General features: G+C 49.0%; 1 protein-coding gene across 2 annotated transcripts in view; it reads right to left on the bottom strand.

The window, feature by feature from the left end:
• AASS (aminoadipate-semialdehyde synthase) overlaps positions 1-25,839 on the bottom strand; it is a 255,271-nt gene extending 229,432 nt beyond the window's left edge. For both annotated transcript variants that reach the window (XM_063927192.1, XM_063927191.1), the window contains exon 1: positions 25,680-25,839. The gene's annotated coding sequence lies outside the window, so the exon portion shown is untranslated. The remainder of the gene's footprint in view (positions 1-25,679) is intronic.
• Positions 25,840-27,058: the final 1,219 nt, after the last annotated feature.

Raw genomic sequence — 27,058 nt, 5'->3', positions numbered from 1 at the left:
ATACGCTGTTCAGCAACTGCTCTCTTGATCTCGCTTTTATGAGATCGTCCAAGTACGTGATAATAGTGACACCTTGCTTCCGCAGGAGCACCATCATTTCCGCCATAACCTTGGTGAATATTCTCGGGGCCGTGGAGAGACCAAACGGCAACGTCTGAAATTGGTAATGACAATCCCGTACCGCAATTCTGAGGTACGCCTGATGAGGTGAATAAATGGGGACATGAAGGTATGCATCCTTTATGTCCAGAGTCTCCATAAAATCTCCCCCTTTCAGGCTTGCAATGACCGCTCTTAGCGATTCCATCTTGAACTTGAACCTTTTCAGGTATATGTTCAGGGATTTTAAATTCAATATGGGTCTAACCGAACCGTCTGGTTTCGGAACTACAACATGGTCGAATAATAACCCCCTCCTTGTTGAAGGAGGGGAACCTTGACCACCACCTGTTGAAGATACAATTTGTGAATTGCAGTTAACACGGTTTCCCTCTCGTGGGGGGAAGCCGGCAGGGCCGTCGGTGAGGGGGCATCTCCTCAAAGTCCAGCTTGTATCCCTGAGACACTATCTATTGCCCAAGGATCTAACAGGGAGTGAACCCACTTGTGGCTGAACTTACGAAGGCGTGCCCCCACCGGGCCTAGCTCCGCCTGTGGAGCCCCAGCGACATGCAGTGGATTTTGTAGAGGCCGGGGAGGACTTCTGTTCCTGGGAACTAGCTGTGTTGTGCAGCTTCTTTCCTCTGCCCCCGCCTCTGGCAAGAAAGGACGCACCTCGGACTTTGTTTCTTTGTTCGAAAGGCTGCATTTGATAATGTCGTGCTTTCCTAGGCTGTGCAGGAATATAAGGCAAAATATCAGAATTACCAGCTATAGCTGTGGAGACCAGGTCCGAGAACCCTTCTCCACACAATCCTCAGCCTTCCATATGCCTCTTAAGTCGGCATCACCTGTACATTGTATATTCTACAGGACACGTCAAGCAGAAATCGACTGTAGGACCCAGTATACTCATGTCTCTTTGGGCATGATATAGAGATATATAGATATATAGATATATATCTCTTAAGACAGCATCTTTAATATAGATAGATACATACATACATACATACATACATACACACACATATATATATATATATATATATATACACACATCCTAGGGTCTCAATTTCTGCTGATAAGATACCTGTCCACGCTGCCACAGCGCTATAAACCCATGCCGACACAATCGCCGGTCTGAGTAGTGTACCAGAATGTGCACGCTATCTGCAGGATCCCCGAGAATAGCTGTTACGTCAAGGCTACCTTTTGGGCAAACGTGACACCCCAGGGAAAGATTCCCATCATATCCTGGCCCTAGTGGGGAAAGGATACTGCCTGAGAATTCTTTGTGGGAAACTGCAGTCTCTTGTCTGGAGATTCCCGCTCTTTTTCATCATGAGAGGAGGGAAATTCACCTCAGCTTTCTTCCCCTTAAACATGTGTACCCTTGTGTCAGGGACAGATGAGTCATCAGTGATATGCAAATCATCTTTTATTACAATGATCATATATTGAATACTTTTCTGCCATTTTGGCTGTAACTTTGCATTATCGTAGTCGACACTGGAGTCAGACTCAGTGTCGATATCAGTGTCTATTATTTTGGATAGTGAGCATTGACATACCCTCCAACATTTTACACAGAAAAATCGGTACAAATCCGAAAAGGGGGCGTGGCCGCGGGTAAAAAGGGCGTGGCCACACCCCTTTTCCTATACTTTCAATGGAAGTTTGGAGAGCCAAAAATCGGTACAGACCATAAAAAAAAAGGTACTGTACCTATTAAAAAGGTACAGTTGGAGGGTATGCATTGAGAGACTCTGAAGGTCTCTGCGACATAGGGACAGACATGGGTAGATTTCCTGTCTGTTCTCTAATCTTTTGTGCAATAAATTCACCTTAGCACTTCATTACACATATCCAAACAGGTGTCGGCGTTGTCGACTGAGACACCCTCTCATACATATTTGCTCCATCTCCTCCTTAGGGGAGCCTTTTACCTCAGACATGTCGACACACACGTACCGACACCACACACTCAGGGAATGCTCATCTTAAGACAATTCCCCCGTAAGGCTCTTTGGAGAGACAGAGAGAGACAGAGAGAGACAGAATGCCAGCACACACCCCAGCGCTATTAACCCAGGAATAACACAGTAACTTAATGTTAACCCAGTAGCTGCTGTTTATATTGATTTTTGCGCCTAATTATGTGCCCCCCCCCCTCTCTTTTTACCCTCTTCTACCGGGTAACTGCAGGGGAGTGACTGGGGAGCTTCCTCTCAGCGGTGCTGTGGAGAAAAAACATGGCGCTGGTGAGTGCTGAGGAAGAAGCCCCGCCCTATCGACGGCGGGCTTCTGTCCCGCTTTCATGTACAATTTTGGCGGGGGCTCATACATATATACAGTGCCCAACTGTATATTATGCAAACTTTTGCCAAAGAGGTCTCTAATTGCTGCCCAGGGCGCCGCGCCCCCCCCCCCCCCCCCTGCGCCCTTACAGTGACCGAAGTATGTGGGTGTAGTGTGGGAGCAATGGCGCACAGCTGCAGTGCTGTGCGCTACCTCATATGAAGACTGGAGTCTTCTGCCGCCGATTTCGAAGTCTTCTTGCTTCATTTACCCGGCTTCTGTCTCCCGGGTCTGCGAGGGGGACTGCGGCGCGGCTCCGGGATCGGACAACAAAAGGTGAGATCCTGTGTACAATCCCTCTGGAGATAATGGTGTCCAGTAGCCTAAGAAGCAGGACCTATCTTCAGAGAGTAAGGCTGCTTCTCTCCCCTCAGTCCCACGATGCAGGGAGTCTGTTGCCAGCAGAGCTCCCTGAAAATAAAAAACCTAACAAAATATTTTCTTATAGCAAGCTCAGGAGAGCTCACTAAATAGCACCCATCTCGTCCGGGCACAGATTCAAACTGAGGGCTGGAGGAGGGACATAGAGAGAGGAGCCAGAGCACACCAGAATCTAAATTCTTTCTTAAAGTGCCCATGTCTCCTGCGGAGCCCGTCTATTCCCCATGGTCCTTACGGAGTCCCCAGCATCCACTAGGACGTTAGAGAAAATAAGAATTTACTCACCGGTAATTCTATTTCTCATAGTCCGTAGTGGATGCTGGGGACTCCGTAAGGACCATGGGGATTAGCGGCTCCGCAGGAGACTGGGCACAACTATAAAGAAAGCTTTTAGACTACTGGTGTGCACTGGCTCATCCCACTAAGACCCTCCTCCAGACCTCAGTTAGGATACTGTGCCCGGAAGAGCTGACACAATTAGGAAGGATTTTGAATCCCGGGTAAGACTCATACCAGCCACACCAATCACACCGTATAACTCGTGATACAATACCCAGTTAACAGCATGATAACAACTGAGCCTCTCAACAGATAGCTCAACAATAACCCTTTAGTTAAGCAATAACTATATACAAGTGTTGCAGACAATACGCACTTGGGATGGCCGCCCAGCATCCACTACGGACTATGAGAAATAGAATTACCGGTGAGTAAATTCTTATTTTCTCTAACGTCCTAAGTGGATGCTGGGGACTCCGTAAGGACCATGGGGATTATACCAAAGCTCCCAAACGGGCGGGAGAGTGCGGATGACTCTGCAGCACCGAATGAGAGAACTCCAGGTCCTCCTCAGCCAGGGTATCAAATTTGTAGAATTTTGCAAACGTTTTTGCCCCTGACCAAGTAGCAGCTCGGCAAAGTTGAAGAGCCGAGACCCCTCGGGCAGCCGCCCAAGAAGAGCCCACTTTCCTCGTGGAATGGGCTTTCACTGATTTAGGATGCGGCAGTCCAGCCGCAGAATGTGCAAGCTGAATCGTACTACAGATCCAGCGAGCGATAGTCTGCTTAGAAGCAGGTGCACCCAACTTGTTGGGCGCATACAGGATAAAGAGCGAGTCAGTCTTTCTGACTCCCGCTGTCCTGGAAACATAAATTTTTAGGGCCCTGACTACATCCAACAACTTGGAAGCCTCCAAGTCATTTGTAGCCGCAGGCACCACGATAGGTTGGTTCAGATGAAAAGCGGATACCACTTTGGGGAGAAACTGGGGACGAGTCCTCAATTCTGCCCTATCCATATGGAAAATCAGATAAGGGCTTTTACATGACAAAGCCGCCAATTCTGAAACACGCCTGGCCGAAGCCAAGGCCAACAACATGACCACTTTACACGTGAGATATTTCAAATCCACGGTTTTCAGTGGCTCAAACCAATGTGACTTTAGGAAATCCAACACCACGTTGAGATCCCAAGGTGCCACTGGAGGCACAAAAGGGGGCTGAATATGCAGCACTCCCTTAACAAAAGTCTGAACTTCAGGTAGTGAAGCCAATTCTCTCTGGAAGAAAATCGATAGAGCCGAAATCTGGACCTTAATGGAACCCAATTTAAGGCCCATAGTCACCCCTGACTGTAGGAAGTGCAGGAACCGGCCCAGCTGAAATTCTTCCATTGGGGCCTTCCTGGCCTCACACCACGCAACATATTTTCGCCATATGCGGGGATAATGGTTTGCGGTTACTTCTTTCCTAGCTTTTATCAGCGTAGGAATGACTTCCTTCGGAATGCCCTTTTCCTTCAGGATCCGGTGTTCAACCGCCATGCCGTCAAACGCAGCCACGTTAAGTCTTGGAACAGACAGGGCCCCTGCTGCAGCAGGTCCTGTCTGAGCGGTAGAGGCCATGGGTCCTCTGACATCATTTCTTGAAGTTCCGGACACCACGCTCTTCTTGGCCAATCCGGTACAATGAGTATAGTTCTTACTCCTCTTCTCCTTATTATCCTCAGTACCTTTGGTATGAGAGGAAGAGGAGGGAACACATAAACCGATCGGTACAGCGACGGTGTTACCAGAGCGTCCACAGCTATCGCCTGCGGGTCTCTCGACCTGGCGCAATATTTTTCTAGCTTTTTGTTTAGGCGGGACGCCATCATGTCCACCTGTGGTTTTTCCCACTGGTTTACAATCATTTGAAAGACTTCTGGATGAAGTCCCCACTCTCCCGGGTGGAGGTCGTGCCTGCTGAGGAAGTCTGCTTCCCAGTTGTCCACTCCTGGAATGAACACTGCTGACAGTGCTAACACGTGATTTTCCGCCCATCTGAGAATCCTTGTGGCTTCTGCCATCGCCGTCCTGCTTCTCGTGCCGCCCTGTCGATTTACATGGGCGACCGCCGTGATGTTGTCTGACTGGATCAGTACCGGCTGGTTTTGAAGCAGGGGTTTTGCCTGACTTAGGGCATTGTAAATGGCCCTTAGTTCCAGAATATTTATGTGCAGGGAAGTCTCCTGACTTGACCATAGTCCTTGGAAGTTTCTTCCCTGTGTGACTGCTCCCCAGCCTCGAAGGCTGGCATCCGTGGTCACCAGGACCCAGTCCTGTATGCCGAATCTGCGGCCCTCTAGAAGATGAGCACTCTGCAGCCACCACAGCAGAGACACCCTTGTCCTCGGAGACAGGGTTATCAGATGATGCATCTGAAGATGCGATCCGGACCACTTGTCCAACAGGTCCCACTGAAAGGTTCTTGCATGAAACCTGCCGAATGGAATCGCTTCATAGGAAGCTACCATTTTTCCCAGGATCCGCGTGCAATGATGCACCGACACCTGTTTTGGTTTTAAGAGGCCTCTGACTAGAGATGACAGCTCCTTGGCCTTTTCCTCCGGGAGAAACACTTTTCTCTGTTCTGTATCCAGAACCATCCCTAGGAACAGCAGGCGTGTCGTAGGGACCAGCTGTGACTTTGGAATGTTTAGAATCCAGCCGTGCTGTTGTAGCACTTCCCGAGATAGTGCTACCCCTATCAACAACTGCTCTCTGGACCTCGCCTTTATCAGGAGATCGTCCAAGTACGGGATAATTAAAACTCCCTTCCTTCGAAGGAGTATCATCATTTCCGCCATTACCTTGGTAAAGACCCTCGGAGCCGTGGAGAGAGCGAACGGCAACGTCTGAAATTGGTAATGACAATCTTGTACCACAAACCTGAGGTACTCCTGGTGAGGATGGTAAATCGGGACATGTAGGTAAGCATCCTTGATGTCCAGCGATACCATGTAATCTCCCTCGTCCAGGCTTGCAATAACCGCCCTGAGCGATTCCATCTTGAACTTGAATTTTTTTATATATGTGTTCAAGGATTTCAAATTTAAAATGGGTCTCACCGAACCGTCCGGTTTCGGTACCACAAACATTGTGGAATAGAAACCCCTTCCTTGTTGAAGTAGGGGCACCTTTACTATCACTTGTTGTGAATACAGCTTTTGAATTGCCTGTAACACTGCCTCCCTGCCTGAGGGAGTGGTTGGCAAGGCAGATTTGAGGAAACGGCGGGGGGGGAGATGTCTCGAATTTCAGTTTGTACCCCTGGAGATACTACTTGAAGGATCCAGGGATCCACCCGTGAGCGAGCCCACTGATTGCTGAAATTTTTGAGACGGGCCCCCACCGTACCTGGCTCCGCCTGTGGAGCCCCAGCGTCATGCTGTGGACTTAGAGGAAGCGGGGGAGGACTTTTGCTCCTGGGAACTGGCTGTATGCTGCAGCTTTTTCCCTCTACCTCTGCCTCTGGGCAGAAAGGACGCGCCTTTAACCCGCTTGCCCCTATTGGGCCGAAAGGACTGTACCTGATAATATGGTGCTTTCTTTGGTTGTGAGGGAACATGGGGTAAAAATGTAGACTTCCCAGCTGTTGCTGTGGAAACGAGGTCCGAGAGACCATCCCCGAACAATTCCTCACCCTTATAAGGCAGAACTTCCATGTGTCGTTGGAATCTGCATCACCTGTCCACTGCAGAGTCCATAACCCTCTCCTGGCAGAAATGGACATTGCACTAATTTTGGATGCCAGCCGGCAAATATCCCTCATGTATAAAAGTGCGTCTTTTATATGCTCTACGTTTAGCAAAATAGTGTCCCTGTCTAGGGTATCTATATATTCTGACAGGGAATCTGACCACGCAGCAGCAGCGCTGCACATCCAGGCTGAAGCTATAGCCGGTCTCAGTATCACACCTGTGTGTGTATATATAGATTTCAGGATAGCCTCCTGCTTTCTATCAGCAGATTCCTTCAGGGCGGCCGTATCCGGAGACGGTAGTGCCACCTTCTTTGACAAGCGTGTGAGCGCTTTATCCACCCTAGGGGATGTTTCCCAGCGTAACCTATCCTCTGGCGGGAAAGGGTACGCCATTAGTAACCTCATAGAAATTACCATCTTTTTATCAGGGGAAGCCCACGCTTCTTCACACACTTCATTTAACTCTTCAGACGGAGGAAAAGCTACTGATCGTTTTTTCTCTCCAAACATTATACCCTTTTTTGTGGTACCAGGGGTAACATCAGAAATGTGCAACACATTTTTCATTGCCTCAATCATGTAACGTGTGGCCCTACTGGAAGTTACATTAGTCTCTTCGTCGTCGACACTGGAGTCAGTATCCGTGTCGACATCTGTGTCAACCATCTGAGGTAGCGGGCGTTTTAGAGCCCCTGATGGTTTTTGAGACGCCTGGGCAGGCACAGGCTGAGAAGCCGGCTGTCCCACATTAGGTATGTCGTCAAACCTTTTATGTAAGGAGTCGACACTATCACGTAATTTCTTCCACAGCACCATCCACTCAGGTGTCGACCCCGCAGGGGGTGACATCACATTTACAGGCATCTGCTCCGCCTCCACATAAGCCTCCTCATCAAACATGTCGACACAGCCGTACCGACACACCGCAAACACACAGGGAATGCTCTGACAGAGGACAGGACCCCACAAAGCCTTTTGGGGAGACAGAGAGAGAGTATGCCAGCACACACCAGAGCGCTATATAACACTGGGATCCCACTATCAATGAGTGTTTTCCCTATAGCTGCTTTTTTATATATATTACATATATAGAATATCTATACTGCGCCTAAATTGAGTGCCCCCCCTCTCTTTTTTACCCTTCTGTAGTATTCTTTTAGACTGCAGGGGAGAGCCAGGGAGCTTCCTTCCAGCGGAACTGTGAGGGGAAAATGGCGCCAGTGTGCTGAGGGAGAAGCCCCGCCCCCTTTTCGGCAGACTTTCTCCCGCTTTTTCTGTAATACTGGCAGGGGTAATTTTACATCTATATAGCCTCTGGGACTATATATGATGTATATTTTGCCAGCCAAGGTGTTATTTATTGCCCTCAGGGCGCCCCCCCCAGCGCCCTGCACCCATCAGTGACCGAAGTGTGAGGTGTACATGAGGAGCAATGGCGCACAGCTGCAATGCTGTGCGCTACCTTGGTGAAGACCGAAGTCTTCTGCCGCCGATTTCCGGACCTTCTTCGTGCTTCTGGCTCTGTAAGGGGGACGGTGGCGCGGCTCCGGGATCGAACACCAAGGTCGGGTCCTGCGGTCGATCCCTCTGGAGCTAATGGTGTCCAGTAGCCTAAGAAACCCAAACTACCACCTGTTAGGTAGGTTCGCTTCTTCTCCCCTTAGTCCCTCGCTGCAGTGAGTCTGTTGCCAGCAGATCTCACTGAAAATAAAAAAACCTATATATACTTTCTTTCTAGGTGCTCAGGAGAGCCCCTAGTGTGCATCCAGCTCAGCCGGGAACAAGAATCTAACTGGGGTCTGGAGGAGGGTCTTAGTGGGAGGAGCCAGTGCACACCAGTAGTCTAAAAGCTTTCTTTATAGTTGTGCCCAGTCTCCTGCGGAGCTGCTAATCCCCATGGTCCTTACGGAGTCCCCAGCATCCACTTAGGACGTTAGAGAAATAAGATTCCTTTTCCGGTTCAGGTACCTTCTCAGTAATATGCAAAACATCCCTAATGGCTTCAATCATCAACGGCACCCCTTTAGCAAGGGATGCATCCCCCCCACCCCCCTGCATATCCCCATTACCGTGCCCAGTAACAGAGTCGGTATCAGTGTCAACTTGCATTATTTGGACAAGTGTATGCTTCTTAGGGTATGTAGGTGGGGTATGGGAGGGAGTAGGAGCTGAATGCTGTAACCCCTCTACAGACTTCCTCAAAAACTGCATCTCTTTCTTGTTATGTGACATCCTAGATGAAATCTGTGATATCATTCCCCTTAAAGAATCCACCCATGGGGGTTCGGATTCGACAGGCTGGGAAAGCACATTGCAGTCCTTAGTACATGGGATAGGCTCTTCAGCAGAAGGCACACACACTGCCGCACGGGATACAGAGCTCTTAAGCATGGTAATATGGATAAATACACACACACACACAGGAAAATGTCAGACAGTTTCCCCCAGTGTACCTTCAGAGAGTCACAGAGTATAAGGAACCAGCCCCACAGCGCCCCAGTAGGCAGTTAATAGAATAAAACAGCTGGCGCTGACTGAGTAACCTTAATAGGATAAACAGTTCTTATAACATTCTCCCCCCTGTCTATAACACCCTGGTGCCACAGAGGTATGCTGGAGTTATGAGGAGGGCAGCGCTCCCTGTCAGCGTCTCATCTGTCTGATCTGCAGGGAGAAAATGGCGCTTGTGAGTGCTGGATCCACTCTGAGGAGAAGCCCCGCCCCCTGCAATGGCGCATCTTCCCGCACTTAATAGATTATACTGGCCTGAGGTATTTGTGCTGCTAACAGCGGGATTAGCCCCTGTTAGCAAATTTGACCAGGGTATGTGCGCTGGCCCAGGACGCCCCTCACAGCGCCGTACACCAAGTGTCGCTGAGCCTTCCGGGGCGCAGCCTGTCAGAGCTGCGCTCCCACCCTTGGGCCGCCATTCCCACCGGCGACCCGCTTCCCGTGCCGCCGGTGTCCTACTCACCACTTTTTTCTTCTGGCTCTGTTAGGGGATGGCGCCCATGCTGCAGGAGTGAGCGGTCGCCTTGTGGACTTGCGATCAGCACCCTCAGGAGCTCAGTGTCCTGTCAGCGGAGATAGAGAACCATTAACTTCTAGAGTTGGTTCCTACTTTCCCCCTAAGTCCCACGAAGCAGGGAGGCTGTTGCCAGAGCCGATCACTGGAGCCGGGTCCCCGCTCAGCTTTCTCGGCCAGGGGCAGAGAAAGCTAGGCAAAAGGGTGCTTATCGCAGTGCTGCCCTGTGAACTCGCCAGCATGAGCTGGCGAGATTATCAAAGGGCACACTGCAGTATTTTTTCATGAAAACTGCTCCAAACGCCCTTTAATACATTCAGTTGATACTAAAATAATGTGAAAAGGGTGCGAAAACACAATTTTTCACAATATTTTAGTAAAAAATAAGATTTTACTCACCGGTAAATCTATTTCTCGTAGTCCGTAGTGGATGCTGGGAACTCCGAAAGGACCATGGGGAATACCGGCTCCGCAGGAGTCTGGGCACAACTAAAAGAAAGCTTTTAGACTACCTGGTGTGCACTGGCTCCTCCCACTATGACCCTCCTCCAAGCCTCAGTTAGGATACTGTGCCCGGAAGAGCTGACACCAGAAAGAAGGATTTTGAATCCCAGGTAAGATCCATACCAGCCACACCAATCACACCGTATAACACGTGATACCATATCCAGTTAACAGTATGAAACATAACTGAGCCTCTCAACAGATGGCTCATAACAATAACCCGTTAGTGAACAATAACTATGTACAATTATTGCAGACAATCCGCACTTGGGACGGGCGCCCAGCATCCACTACGGACTACGAGAAATAGATTTACCGGCGAGTAAAATCTTATTTTCTCTAACGTCCTAGTGGATGCTGGGAACTCCGAAAGGACCATGGGGATTATACCAAAGCTCCCAAACGGGCGGGAGAGTGCGGATGACTCTGCAGCACCGAATGAGAGAACTCAAGGTCCTCCTCAGCCAGGGTATCAAAATTGTAGAATTTTGCAAACGTGTTTGCCCCTGACCAAGTAGCAGCTCGGCAAAGTTGTAAAGCCGAGACCCCTCGGGCAGCCGCCCAAGATGAGCCCACCTTCCTTGTAGAATGGGCTTTAACTGATTTAGGACGCGGCAGTCCAACCGCAGAATGCGCCAGCTGAATTGTGCTACAAATCCAGCGAGCAATAGTCTGCTTAGAAGCAAGGAGCACCCAGTTTGTTGGGTGCATACAGGATAAATAGCGAGTCCGTTTTCTTGACTCCAGTCGTCCTGGAAACATACATTTTCAAGGCCCTGACTACGTCCAGCAACTTGGAATCCTCCAAGTCGCTAGTAGCCGCAGGCACTACAATAGGTTGGTTCAAGTGAAAAGCTGATACCACCTTAGGGAGAAACTGGGGACGAGTCCTCAATTCTGCCCTATCCATATGGAAAATCAGATAAGGGCTTTTAAATGACAAAGCCGCCAATTCCGATACACGCCTGGCCGAAGCCAAGGCCTATAACATGACCACCTTCCACGTGAGATATTTTAGATCCACGGTCTTTAGTGGCTCAAACCAATGTGATTTTAGGAAATTCAACACCACGTTGAGATCCCAGGGTGCCACTGGAGGCACAAAAGGGGGCTGAATATGCAGCACTCCTTTTACAAATGTCTGAACTTTAGGTAGTGAAGCTAGTTCTTTTTGGAAGAAAATCGACATAGCAGATATCTGCACCTTAATGGAGCCTAATTTTAGGCCCATAGACACTCCTGCCTGTAGGAAGTGCAGAAATCGACCCAGCTGAAATTCCTCTGTTGGGGCCTTATTGGCCTCACACCAAGCAACATATTTCCGCCATATGCGGTGATAATGTTTTACAGTTACATCTTTCCTGGCTTTAATCAGCGTAGGAATGACATCCTCCGGAATGCCCTTTTCCTTTAGGATCCGGTGTTCAACCGCCATGCCGTCAAACGCAGCCGCGGTAAGTCTTGGAACAGACAGGGCCCCTGCTGCAGCAGGTCCTGTCTGAGCGGCAGAGGCCATGGGTCCTCTGAGATCATCTCTTGAAGTTCCGGGTACCACGCTCTTCTTGGCCAATCCGGAACCACGAGTATTGTCCTTACTCCTCGTTTTCTTATTATTCTCAGTACCTTTGGTATGAGAGGCAGAGGAGGGAACACAAACCGACTGGTACCCCCACGGTGTCACTAGAGCGTCCACCGCTATCGCCTGAGGGTCCCTTGACCTGGCGCAATATCTCTAGTTTTTTGTTTAGGCGGGACGCCATCATGTCCACCTGTGGCCGTTCCCAACGATTTACAATCAGTGTGAAGACTTCTGGATGAAGTCCCCACTCTCCCAGGTGGAGGTCGTGCCTGCTGAGGAAGTCTGCTTCCCAGTTGTCCACTCCCGGAATGAACACTGCTGACAGTGCTAGTACGTGATTTTCCGCCCATCGGAGAATCCTTGTGGCTTCTGCCATTGCCGTCCTGCTTCTTGTGCCGCCCTGTCGGTTTACATGGGCGACCGCCGTGATGTTGTCTGACTGGATCAGTACCGGCTGGTGTAGAAGCAGGGGTTTTGCCTGACTTAGGGCATTGTAAATGGCCCTTAGTTCTAGAATATTTATGTGTAGGGAAGTCTCCTGACTCGACCATAGTCCTTGGAAGTTTCTTCCCTGTGTGACTGCCCCCCAGCCTCGAAGGCTGGCATCCGTGGTCACCAGGACCCAGTCCTGTATGCCGAATCTGCGGCCCTCTAGAAGATGAGCACTCTGCAGCCACCACAGCAGAGACACCCTGGTTCTTGGAGACAGGGTTATTAGCCGATGCATCTGAAGATGCGATCCGGACCATTGGTCCAACAGGTCCCACTGAAAGATTCTGGCATGGAACCTGCCGAAAGGAATTGCTTCGTAAGAAGCCACCATCTTTCCCAGGACTCGCGTGCAGTGATGCACCGACACCTGTTTTGGTTTCAGGAGGTTTCTGACTAGAGAGGACAGCTCCTTGGCTTTTTCCTCCGGGAGAAACACTTTTTTCTGGACTGTGTCCAGAATCATTCCCAGGAACAGTAGACGTGTCGTCGGAACCAGCTGTGACTTTGGAATATTCAGAATCCAACCGTGCTGGTGTAGCACCTCCTGAGATAGTGCTACTCCTACCAACAACTGCTCCCTGGATCTCACCTTTATTAGGAGATCGTCCAAGTATGGGATAATTAAAACTCCCTTTTTTTCGAAGGAGTATCATCATTTCCGCCATTACCTTGGTAAACACCCTCGGTGCCGTGGACAGACCAAACGGCAGCGTCTGGAATTGGTAATGGCAATTCTGTACCGCAAATCTGAGGTACTCCTGGTGAGGATGATAAATGGGGACATGCAGGTAAGCATCCTTGATGTCCAGGGATACCATGTAATCCCCCTCGTCTAGACTTGCAATAACCACCCTGAGCGATTCCATCTTGAACTTCTTTATGTATGTGTTCAAGGATTTAAAATTTAAAATGGGTCTCCCCGAACCGTCCGGTTTCGGTACCACAAACAGTGTGGAATAGTAACCCCGCCCTTGTTGAAGTAGGGGCACCTTGACTATCACCTGCTGGGAATACAGCTTGTGAATTGCCTCTAGCACAGCCTCCCTGTCCGAGGGAGTTGTTGGCAAGGGCAGATTTGAGGAAACGGCGGGGGGGGGGGGGGGGGGGAGACGCCTCGAATTCCAGCTTGTACCCCTGAGATACTACTTGAAAGATCCAGGGATCCACCTGTGAGCGAGCCCACTGATCGCTGAAATTTTTGAGGCGGCCCCCCACCGTACCTGGCTCCGCCTGTGGAGCCCCACCGTCATGCGGCGGACTTGGAAGAAGCGGGGGAGGACTTTTGCTCCTGGGAACCAGCTGTTTGTTGCAGCCTTTTTCCCCTACCTCTGCCTCTGGACAGAAAGGACCCGCCTTTCCCTCGCCTGTTTTTCTGGGTCCGAAAGGACTGTACCTTATAAAACGGCGCTTTTTTAGGCTGTGAGGGAACATGGGGTAAAAATGCTGACTTCCCAGCTGTTGCTGTGGAAACGAGGTCCGAGAGACCATCCCCGAATAACTCCTCACCCTTATAAGGCAAAACTTCCATGTGCCTTTTGGAATCTGCATCCCCTGTCCACTGCAGAGTCCATAAGCCTCTCCTAGCAGAAATGGACAATGCACTTATTTTAGATGCCAGCCGGCAGATCTCCCTCTGTGCATCTCTCATGTATAAGACTGAGTCTTTTATATGCTCTATGGTTAGCAGAATAGTGTCCCTGTCTAGGGTGTCAATATTTTCTGACAGGGAATCTGACCATGCAGCGGCAGCACTGCACATCCATGCTGACGCAATAGCTGGTCTAAGTATAATGCCTGTGTGTGTATATATAGACTTCAGGATCGCCTCCTGCTTTCTATCCGCAGGCTCCTTCAGGGCGGCCGTATCCGGAGACGGAAGTGCCACCTTTTTAGACAAACGTGTGAGCGCTTTATCCACCCTATGAGGTGTTTCCCAACGTGCCCTATCCTCTGGCGGGAAAGGGAACGCCATTAGTAATTTTTTTGAGATTATCAATCTTTTATCAGGGAAAGCCCACGCTTCTTCACACACTTCATTTAATTCTTCAGATGGGGGAAAAACTACGGGTAGTTTTTTCTCCCCAAACATAATACCCTTTTTAGTGGTACCTGGGTTTATATCTGAAATGTGTAACACCTCTTTCATTGCCTCAATCATGCAACGAATGGCTTTAGTGGACATTAGATTAGACTCATCGTCGTCGACACTGGTATCAGTATCCTGTGTAAGGAGTCGACACTTGCACGTAATTCCTTCCATAAAACCATCCACTCAGGTGTCTGCCCCGCAGGGGGTGACATCACTTCTATAGGCATCTGCTCCGCCTCCACATAATTTTCCTCCTCAAACATGTCGACACAGCCGTACCGACACACCGCACACACACCGGGAATGCTCTAACAGAGGACAGGACCCCACAGAAGCCCTTTGGGGAGACAGAGAGAGAGTATGCCAGCACACACCAGAGCGCTATATAATGCAGGGACTAACTGAATTATGTCCCCTATAGCTGCTATAATATTTACTGCGCCTAAATTTAGTGCCCCCCCTCTCTTTTATTACCCTTTTCTGTAGTGTAGACTGCAGGGGAGAGCCAGGGAGCTTCCTTCCAGCGGAACGGTGAGGGAAAAATGGCGCCAGTGTGCTGAGAGAGATAGCTCCGCCCCTTTTTCGCAGACTATTCTCCCGCTTTTTTAAGGATTCTGGCAGGGGTAATTATCACATATATAGCCTCTGGGGCTATATATTGTGATTGTTTTGCCAGCCAAGGTGTTTTTATTGCTGCTCAGTGCTGTGCGCTACCTTGGTGAAGACAGAAGTCTTCATGCAGCCGATCTTCCGGTCTTCTTCTTGCTTCTGGCTCTGTAAGGGGGACGGCGGCGCGGCTCCGGGACCGAACACCAAGGCCAGTTCCATGCGGTCGATCCCTCTGGAGCTAATGGTGTCCAGTAGCCTAAGAAGCCCAAGCTAGCTGCAAGCAGGTAGGTTCGCTTCTTCTCCCCTTAGTCCCTCGTTGCAGTGAGCCTGTTGCCAGCAGGTCTCACTGTAAAATAAAAAACCTAAAATATACTTTTTTTCTAAGAGCTCAGGAGAGACGAGGCTGAAGTTAGCTTCTTATTCGGCCAGCTTCTTATTCACTTCTTATTCAAGCTCCAGCTTCTTATTCACTTCTTATTCGAGCTCCAGCTTCTTATTCAGATCATTCAGTTTTGCAAGGGTTAATGTGTCTTGGGCAACACATTTGACGCCTGAAATTCACAGAGTAGGGTCCCTTTCATATGACCCACCTGTATTTTGGCTTGCCCAACGCTGGTTTGGGCATGAAATACGCTGGCAAAGTGGGCACATACACTATAATTCACCATTTTGAATAAGTAGCTGTAGTTTTGCAGGGGTTAACGAGTCTCGGGCAACAATTTTGACACCTGAAATCAATAGAGTCGGGTCACTTGCATATGACCCACATGGATATTGCCTTGCCCAACACTGGTTTGGCCATGAAATACACTGCCCAAGTGGGCACCTTAACACTATCATTTTCTATTATGAATAAGTAGCTGTAGTTTTGCAAGGGTTAACGAGTCTCGGGCAACAATTTTGACACCAGAAATCAATAGAGTCGGGTCACTTGCATATGACTCACATGGATTTTGCATTGCCCAACACTGGTTTGGCCATGAAATACGCTGCCCAAGTGGGCACATACACAGTATTATGAATTACTAATTTGAATAAGTAGCTGTAGTTGTGCAAGGGTTAACGAGTCTCGGGCAAGAATTTTGACACCTGAAATCAATTGAGTCGGGTCACTTGCATATGACCCACATGTATTTTGCCTTGCCCAACACTGGTTTGGGCATGAAATACGTTGCCCAAGTGGGCACCTTAACACTATAATTTTCTATTATGAATAAGTAGCTGTAGTTTTGCAAGGGTTAACGAGTCTCGGGCAACAATTTTGACACCAGAAATCAATAGAGTCGGGTCACTTGCATATGACCGACATGGATTTTGCCTTGCCCAACACTGGTTTGGGCATGAAATACGCTGCCCAAGTCGGCACATACACATTATTATGAATTACTAATTTGAATAAGTAGCTGTAGTTGTGCAAGGGTTAACGAGTCTTGGGCAAGAATTTTGACACCTGAAATCAACTGAGTCGGGTCACTTGCATATGACCCACATGGATTTTGCCTTGCCCAACACTGGTTTGGGCATGAAATACGCTGCCCAAGTGGGCACACAGTATTATGAATTACTAATTTGAATGTGCCCACTTGGGCAGCGTATTTCATGGCAAAACCAGCGTTGGGCAAGGCAAAATCCATGTGGGTCATATGCAAGTGACCCGATTCAGTTGATTTCAGGTGTCAAAATTCTTGCCCGAGACTCGTTAACCCTTGCAAAACTACAGCTACTTATTCAAATTAGTAATTCATAATACTGTGAATGTGCCCACTTGGGCAGCGTATTTCATTGCAAAACCAGCGTTGGGCAAGGCAAAATCCATGTGGGTCATATGCAAGTGACCTGATTCAGTTGATTTCAGGTGTCAAAATTCTTGCCCGAGACTCGTTAACCCTTGCAAAACTACAGCTACTTATTCATAATAGAAAATAAGAATTTACTTACCGATAATTCTATTTCTCGGAGTCCGTAGTGGATGCTGGGGTTCCTGAAAGGACCATGGGGAATAGCGGCTCCGCAGGAGACAGGGCACAAAAGTAAAGCTTTTACAGGTCAGGTGGTGTGTACTGGCTCCTCCCCCTATGACCCTCCTCCAGACTCCAGTTAGGTACTGTGCCCGGACGAGCGTACACAATAAGGGAGGATTTTGAATCCCGGGTAAGACTCATACCAGCCACACCAATCACACCGTACAACTTGTGATCTAAACCCAGTTAACAGTATGATAACAGAGGAGCCTCTGAAAGATGGCTTCCTAAACAATAACCCGAATTAGTTAACAATAACTATGTACAAGTATTGCAGATAATCCGCACTTGGGATGGGCGCCCAGCATCCACTACGGACTCCGAGAAATAGAATTATCGGTAAGTAAATTCTTATTTTCTCTATCGTCCTAAGTGGATGCTGGGGTTCCTGAAAGGACCATGGGGATTATACCAAAGCTCCCAAACGGGCGGGAGAGTGCGGATGACTCTGCAGCACCGAATGAGAGAACTCCAGGTCCTCCTTTGCCAGGGTATCAAATTTGTAAAAATTTACAAACGTGTTCTCCCCTGACCACGTAGCTGCTCGGCAGAGTTGTAATGCCGAGACCCCTCGGGCAGCCGCCCAAGATGAGCCCACCTTCCTTGCGGAATGGGCCTTAACAGATTTAGGCTGTGGCAGGCCTGCCACAGAATGTACAAGTTGAATTTTGTTACAAATCCAACGAGCAATCGACTGCTTAGAAGCAGGTGCACCCAACTTGTTGGGTGCATACAGTATAAACAGCGAGTCAGATTTTCTGACTCCAGCCGTCCTTTAAATGTATATTTTTAAGGCTCTGACAACGTCCAACAACTTGGAGTCCTTCAAGTCGTCTGTAGCCGCAGGCACTACAATAGGCTGGTTCAGGTGAAACGCTGATACCACCTTAGGGAGAAAATGCGGACGCGTCCGCAGCTCTGCCCTATGTCGAATGGAAAATTAAATAAGGGCTTTTATAAAACAAAGCCGCCAGTTCAGATACTCTCCCGGCCGAAGCCAGGGCCAGTAACATAGTCACTTTCCATGTGAGATATTTCAAATCCACATTCTTTAGTGGTTCAAACCAATTGGATTTGAGGAAATCTAAAACTACATTTAGATCCCACGGTGCCACCTTAGGCACCACAGGAGGCTGTATATGCAGTACTCCTTTGATAAAAATCTGGACCTCAGGGACTGAGGCCAATTCTTTTTGGAAGAATATTGATAGGGCCGAAATTTGAACCTTAATAGATCCCAATTTGAGACCCATAGACAATCCTGATTGCAGGAAATGTAGGAAAACGACCCAGTTGAAATTCCTCCATCGGAGCACTCCGCTGCTCGCACCACGCAACATATTTTTGCCAAATACGGCGATAATGCTTCGCGGTGACTTCCTTCCTTGCCTTTATCAAGGTAGGAATGACTTCTTCTGGAATGCCTTTTCCTTTTAGGATCTGGCATTCAAACGCCATGCCGTCAAACGCAGCCGCGGTAAGTCTTGAAAAAGACAAGGACCCTGCTGAAGCAGGTCCCTTCTCAGAAGTAGAGGCCACGGATCGTCCGTGACCATCTCTTGAAGTTCCGGGTACCAAGTCCTTCTTGGCCAATCCGGAGCCACTAGTCTTACTCCTCTTTGCCGTATAATCCTCAATACCTTTGGTATGAGAGGCAGAGGAGGAAACACATATACCGACTGGTACACCCAAGGTGTTACCAGCGCGTCCACAGCTATTGCCTGCGGATCTCTTGACCTAGCGCAATACCTGTCCAGTGTTTTGTTGAGGCGAGACGCCATCATGTCCACCATTGGTTTTACCCAACGGTTTAATAGCATGTGGAAAACTTCTGGATGAAGTCCCCACTCTCCCGGGTGAAGGTCGTGTCTGCTGAGGAAGTCTGCTTCCCAGTTGTCCACGCCCGGGATGAATACTGCTGACAGTGCTATCACGTGATTCTCCGCCCAGCGAAGGATCCTGGCAGCTTCTGCCATTGCCCTCCTGCTTCTTGTGCCGCCCTGTCTGTTTACATGGGCGACTGCCGTGATGTTGTCCGACTGGATCAACACCGGTCTTCCTTGAAGCAGAGGTTCCGCCTGGCTTAGAGCATTGTAGATTGCTCTTAGTTCCAGAATGCTTATGTGAAGAGACTTTTTCAGGCTCGACCACACTCCCTGGAAATTTCTTCCCTGTGTGACTGCTCCCCAGCCTCTCAGGCTGGCCTCCGTGGTCACCAGGATCCAATCCTGCATGCCGAATCTGCGGCCCTCCAATAGATGAGCCTCCTGCAACCACCACAGAAGGGATACCCTTGTCCTCGGCGACAGGGTTATCCGCAGGTGCATCTGAAGATGCGACCCTGACCATTTGTCCAACAGATCCCTTTGCATGGAATCTGCCGAAAGGGATTGCTTCGTAAGAAGCTACCATTTTTTCCCAGGACTCTTGTGCATTGATGTACAGACACCTTTCCTGGTTTTAGGAGGTTCCTGACCAGGTCAGATAACTCCTTGGCTTTTTCTTCGGGAAGAAAAACCTTTTTCTGAACTGTGTCCAGAATCATCCCCAGGAACAGCAGACGAGTTGTCGGCATTAATTGGGATTTTGGAATATTCAGAATCCATCCGTGCTGCTTTAGCACCTCTTGAGATAGTGCTAAACCCATCTCTAGCTGTTCTCTGGACCTTGCCCTTATTAGGAGATCGTCCAAGTATGGGATAATTAATACGCCTTTTCTTCGAAGAAGAAATATCTCGGCCATTACCTTTGTAAAGACCCGAGGTGCCGTGGACAAACCAAACGGCAGCGTCTGAAACTGATAGTGACAGTTTTGTACAACGAACCTGAGGTACCCCTGGTGTGAGGGGTAATTGGAACGTGGAGATACGCATCCTTGATGTCCAAGGATACCATAAAGTCCCCTTCTTCCAGGTTCGCTATCACTGCTCTGAGTGACTCCATCTTGAACTTGAACTTCTTTATGTACAGGTTCAAGGACTTCAGATTTAGAATAGGCCTTACCGAGCCATCCGGCTTCGGTACCACAAAAAGAGTGGAATAATACCCCTTCCCTTGTTGTAGAAGAGGTACCTTGACTATCACCTGCTGAGAATACAGCTTGTGAATGGCTTCCAAAACCGTCTCCCTTTCTGAGGGGGACGTTGGTAAAGCAGACTTCAGGAAACGGCGAGGTGGCTCTGTCTCTAATTTCAACCTGTACCCCTGAGATATTATCTGCAGGATCCAGGGATTTACCTGCGAGTGAGCCCACTGCGCGCTGTAATTCTTGAGACGACCGCCTACCGCCCCCGAGTCCGCTTGCGAAGCCCCAGCGTCATGCTGAGGCTTTTGTAGAAGCCGGGGAGGGCTTCTGTTCCTGGGAAGGAGCTGCCTGTTGCTGTCTCTTCCCTCGTCCTCTGCCTCGTGGCAGATATGAATAGCCCTTTGCTCTCTTATTTTTAAAGGAACGAAAGGGCTGCGTTGAAAGGTCGGTGCCTTTTTCAGTTGGGGAGTGACTTGAGGTAGAAAGGTGGATTTCCCGGCCGTAGCCGTGGCCACCAAATCCGATAGACCGACCCCAAATAACTCCTCTACGCATCGCCTGTCCACTGTCGTGTCCATAAAGCTCTTCTGGCCGAAATGGACATAGCACTTACCCGTGATGCCAGTGTGCAGATATCTCTCTGTGCATCACGCATATAAAGAAATGCATCCTTTATTTGTTCTAACGACAGTAAAATATTGTCCCTGTCCAGGGTATCAATATTTTCGATCAGGGACTCTGACCAAACTACCCCAGCACTGCACATCCAGGCAGTCGCAATAGCTGGTCGTAGTATAACACCTGCATGTGTGTATATACCTTTTTGGATATTTTCCATCCTCCTATCTGATGGATCTTTAAGTGCGGCCGTCTCAGGAGAGGGTAACGCCACTTGTTTTGATGAGCGTGTTAGCGCTTTGTCCACCCTAGGAGGTGTTTCCCAGCGCTCCCTAACCTCTGGCGGGAAAGGGTATAAAGCCAATAACTTCTTTGAAATTAGCAGTTTTTTTATCGGGGCACCCCACGCTTCATCACACACGTCATTTAATTCTTCTGATTCGGTAAAAACTACTGGTAGTTTTTTCACACCCCACATAATACCCTGTTTAGTGGTACCTGTAGTATCAGCTAAATGTAACATCTCCTTTATTGCCAAAATCATATAACGTGTGGCCCTACTGGAAAATACGGTTGATTCGTCACCTTCACCACCGGAATCAGTGCCTGTGTCTGGGTCTGTGTCGACCGACTGAGGCAAGGGGCGTTTTACAGCCCCTGACGGTGTTTGAGGCGCCTGGACAGGCACTAATTGAGTGTCCGGCCGCCTCATGTCGGCAAACGACTGCTTAAGCGAGTTGACGCTATCCCGTAATTCCACAAATAAAGGCATCCATTCTGGTGTCGACCCCCTAGAAGGTGACATCCTCATATTTGGCAATTGCTCCGCCTCCACACCAATAACGTCCTCATACATGTCGACACACACGTACCGACACACAGCAGACACACAGGGAATGCTCTATACGAAGACAGGACCCACTAGCCCTTTGGGGAGACAGAGGGAGAGTCTGCCAGCACACACCAAAAAGCGCTATATATGACAGGGATAGCCTTATGATTAAGTGCTCCCTTATAGCTGCTTTTATATTAATATATTTCCATTTATTTTGCCCCCCCTCTCTTATACCCTGTTTCTGTAGTGCAGTGCAGGGGAGAGACCTGGGAGCCTTCCTGACCAGCGGAGCTGTGACAGAAAATGGCGCCGTGTGCTGAGGAGATAGGCCCCGCCCCTTTTCCGGCGGGCTCGTCTCCCGCTATTTAGTACATTTAGGCAGGGGTAAATATCTCCATATAGCCTCTGGGGCTATATGTGAGGTATTTTTAGCCTTTTTAAAGGTTTTCATTTGCCTCCCAGGGCGCCCCCCCCCCAGCGCCCTGCACCCTCAGTGACTGCCGTGTGAAGTGTGCTGAGAGGAAAATGGCGCACAGCTGCAGTGCTGTGCGCTACCTTAAGAAGACTGCAGGAGTCTTCAGCCGCCGATTCTGGACCTCTTCTTGCTTCAGCATCTGTGAGGGGGCCGGCGGCGTGGCTCCGGTGACCATCCAGGCTGTACCTGTGATCGTCCCTCTGGAGCTTCATGTCCAGTAGCCAAGAAGCCAATCCATCCTGCACGCAGGTGAGTTCACTTCTTCTCCCCTCTGTCCCTCGTTGCAGTGATCCTGTTGCCAGCAGGAATCACTGTAAAATAAAAAACCTAAGCTAAACTCTCTAAGCAGCTCTTTATGAGAGCCACCTAGAATTGCACCCTTCTCGACCGGGCACAAAAATCTAACTGGAGTCTGGAGGAGGGTCATAGGGGGAGGAGCCAGTACACACCACCTGACCTGTAAAAGCTTTACTTTTGTGCCCTGTCTCCTGCGGAGCCGCTATTCCCCATGGTCCTTTCAGGAACCCCAGCATCCACTTAGGACGATAGAGAAAATGATAGTGTTAAGGTGCCCACTTGGGCAACTTATTTCATGCCCAAACCAGTGTTGGGCAAGGCAAAATACATGTGGGTCATATGCAAGTGACCCGACTCAGTTGATTTCAGGTGTCAAAATTCTTGCCCGAGACTCGTTAACCCTTGCAAAACTACAGCTACTTATTCAAATTAGTAATTCATAATACTGTGAATGTGCCCACTTGGGCAGCGTATTTCATGGCAAAACCAGCGTTGGGCAAGGCAAAATCCATGTGGGTCATATGCAAGTGACCTGATTCAGTTGATTTCAGGTGTCAAAATTCTTGCCCGAGACTCGTTAACCCTTGCAAAACTACAGCTACTTATTCATAATAGAAAATGATAGTGTTAAGGTGCCCACTTGGGCAACGTATTTCATGCCCAAACCAGCGTTGGGCAAGGCAAAATCCATATGGGTCATATGCAAGTAACCCGACTTTATTGATTTCTGGTGTCAAAATTGTTGCCCGAGACTCGTTAACCTTTGCAAAACTACAGCTACTTATTCAAATTAGTAATTCATAATACTGTGAATGTGCCCACTTGGGCAACGTATTTCATGGCCAAACCAGTGTTGGGCAAGGCAAAATCCATGTGGGTTATATGCAAGTGACCCGACTCTATTGATTTCAGGTGTCAAAATTGTTGCCCGAGACTCGTTAACCCTTGCAAAACTACAGCTACTTATTCATAATAGAAAATGAGAGTGTTAAGGTGCCCACTTGGGCAGCGTGTTTCATGCCCAAACCAGTGTTGGGCAAGGCAAAATACATGTGGGTCATATGCAAGTGACCCGACTCAGTTGATTTCAGGTGTCAAAATTGTTGCCCGAGACTCGTTAACCATTGTAAAATTACAGCTACTTATTCATAATAGAAAATTATAGTGTTAAGGTGCCCACTAGGGTAGCGTATTTCATGCCCAAACCAGTGTTGGGCAAGGCAAAATCCATGTGGGTCATATGCAAGTGACCCGACTCTATTGATTTCTGGTGTCAAAATTGTTGCCCGAGACTCGTTAACCCTTGCAAAACTACAGCTACTTATTCATAATAGAAAATGAGAGTGTTAAGGTGCCCACTTGGGCAACGTGTTTCATGCCCAAACCAGTGTTGGGCAAGGCAAAATACATGTGGGTCATATGCAAGTGACCCGACTCAGTTGATTTCAGGTGTCAAAATTCTTGCCCGAGACTCGTTAACCCTTGCAAAACTACAGCTACTTATTCAAATTAGTAATTCATAATACTGTGAATGTGCCCACTTGGGCAGCGTATTTCATGGCAAAACCAGCGTTGGGCAAGGCAAAATACATGTGGGTTATATGCAAGTGACCTGACTCAGTTGATTTCAGGTGTCAAAATTCTTGCCCGAGACTCGTTAACCCTTGCAAAACTACAGCTACTTATTCATAATAGAAAATGATAGTGTTAAGGTGCCCACTTGGGCAACTTATTTCATGCCCAAACCAGTGTTGGGCAAGGCAAAATCCATGTGGGTCATATGCAAGTGACCCGACTATTGATTTCAGGTGTCAAAATTGTTGCCCGAGACTCGTTAACCATTGCAAAATTACAGCTACTTATTCATAATAGAAATTGAGAGTGTTAAGGTGCCCACTTGGGCAGCATATTTCATGCCCAAACCAGTGTTGGGCAAGGCAAAATACATGTGGGTCATATGCAAGTGACCTGACTATTGATTTCAGGTGTCAAAATTGTTGCCCGAGACTCGTTAACCCTTGCAAAACTACAGCTACTTATTCAAATTAGTAATTCATAATACTGTGTATGTGCCCACTTGGGCAGCGTATTTCATGGCCAAACCAGTGTTGGGCAAGGCAAAATCCATGTGGGTCATATGCAAGTGACCCGACTCAGTTGATTTCAGGTGTAAAAATTGTTGCCCGAGACTCGTTAACCCTTGCAAAACTACAGCTACTTATTCAAAATGGTGAATTATAGTGTATGTGCCCACTTTGCCAGCGTATTTCATGCCCAAACCAGCGTTGGGCAAGCCAAAATACAGGTGGGTCATATGAAAGGGACCCTACTCTGTGAATTTCAGGCATCAAATGTGTTGCCCAAGACTCATTAACCCTTGCAAAACTGAATGATCTGAATAAGAAGCTGGAGCTTGAATAAGAAGTGAATAAGAAGCTGGAGCTTGAATAAGAAGTGAATAAGAAGCTGGCCGAATAAGAAGCTAACTTCAGCCTCGTTCAGGAGAGCCCCTAGTGTGCATCCAGCTCGGATCTAACTCTAACTGAGGCTTGGAGGAGGGTCATAGTGGGAGGAGCCAGTGCACACCAGGTAGTCTAAAAGCTTTCTTTTAGTTGTGCCCAGACTCCTGCGGAGCCGCTATTCCCCATGGTCCTTTCGGAGTTCCCAGCATCCACTAGGACGTTAGAGAAATAATGTTAATAAATAGGCCCCATAGCCACATTGCATTGGCCATATGTATGGACAGTGTATGTATCATGTGTCGCTGTCTCCCAATGTTTGCCCACTGGTTATTAATGTCCTTGCAAGATCAGCATTATTGCTACGAATAGAACACAAGAGGACCCTGACGGCCATTTACTCTCATAAACCATTTACACGTACAGATAATGGCCAACGTCCTAGCTACACATCCCTGATACAGTATCCCATAAAGCAGCAGCTGCACCAGCCGCAGAGAAGCGCCGCAGCAGGTGGAGGGGAAGCGGCAGGGTGCATCGCAGCCGCATCTCGCAGCACAGTAGCCCAGTCATCAGCTAGCTGCTGTTACGGCACCGGCTCCATAGAACAGAGCAATCCGGGTATCACTAATCGCTACACAGCCCCGTCATTAGCAATGGGGAGCATAGAGATCGGACATGTGAGCTACTTGTAGCCGGTGACAGGAAGAGACAAGGACACCGCAGGCCTGCAACCCTGCTTAGGTAATACGGAGCAAGACAGAGCACAGTGGAGGCGCCGGTCACCTACCTGCTAGGAGCCGATGACAGGACTATAGCCCGCTGCCCTTATACGACCTCCCCGGGAAAACACAGCGGCAGCAGCAGTGGCGGAGACGACTCACGCAACTTTAAAGGGGAACAAGGGTTGCAACGTCTGAACCAATCAGAGCTCGCAGCTAGACACGTCCTCCAGTCTCTGCCAATAGCGAGAGGCGATAGCAATTGGGTAACGCCGACCCTCTGTATGATGCGGCGTGAGGTATGAGGTCACCTTACTTGCCCTCCAAGGCTCCGCCCACTACATGTGCATGCTGCATAAACACGATAGCTCGGACAGAAGGCGTACTCTCACAATACAGCTGCGCGGTAAGGATCGGGATGATTGAGGCTAGATCCAAGTGGCCTAAGGGACCTTTTCCGTCAGGGGGAGGAGCCACGACACAAGGGAGAGGAGCTAGGCCAGCGGGACAGTTGCGCTACTATCCCCGCCACCAACTATTACCTTTAGGGGTCTATTCATGCAGCAGTGAAAAGCCCTGTTTTGCGTTAAACAGGGCTTTTCTCTGCTTACCGCAATTCACAGAGCCGGTTACCGTGGAGAAGTCTCTGACTTCTCCAGCGGTACCCCCGCTCTGTGCCTGAAACGCATCACCATACCTTTGTATGGTGAGTGCAATTCATGAAGGTGCGGAAAGCTCTGCTTTCCGCTTCTCCATGGAGTTTAGGTTCGCCATCTCAGGACGGCGTAACCTGAACTGTAGTGCGGAGACGTCAGGGAAGCTCAATGCTTCCCTGATCGCTGCTCGGCACCTCGCGCTGGCTCCACCCCCGACCTCCCAGCAACCACTGCGGCCTGCCGGGAGGTCATCAAGCTGCGCATGCGCAAAGGGACCCGCCGCTGGACTCCGCGCATCGCAGGAGGGACCGCTGGAGAAGACCTCACCGCAGGAGCCCCAGACACCGCAGCGCATCGTCGGAAGGGTGAGTATACATGAATTGCTACTTATCACAGCTATACATCGCATCGAAGAGATGCGATGTATAGTGATAAGTAGCAATTATGTTTTCGTTTTCTACATGAATAGACCCCTTAGTAATTAGGTGGCGAGCGGAGCGGAGCGAGCCACCCAGCCCGAAGCGTGGTGAGCGTTCTTTTCGGGTACCCTGTTCGGCCGTAGCTCCTCCCCCGGGTGACGTGTCTCCTCCCCTAGGTACGTCACAAGGTCCCTTCTCCCACTCGGATATAGAACCAACCGGATCGGGATGCTGTAGTAAGCCTGGAGAAGTGATAAAGCAGTGATAACTAAGTGCAAGGTGATAACCTACCAGCCAATCATCTCCAAAATGTAAATTGACAGGAGCTGATTGGCTAGTGCGTTATCACCTTGCAGTTATCACTGCTTTATC

The sequence above is a fragment of the Pseudophryne corroboree genome, chromosome 6 (assembly GCF_028390025.1).
Source record: "Pseudophryne corroboree isolate aPseCor3 chromosome 6, aPseCor3.hap2, whole genome shotgun sequence".
Taxonomy (NCBI): domain Eukaryota; kingdom Metazoa; phylum Chordata; class Amphibia; order Anura; family Myobatrachidae; genus Pseudophryne; species Pseudophryne corroboree.
Note: the sequence above shows the minus strand (reverse complement) of the source record. Positions and strands in the feature narration are given on the sequence as shown.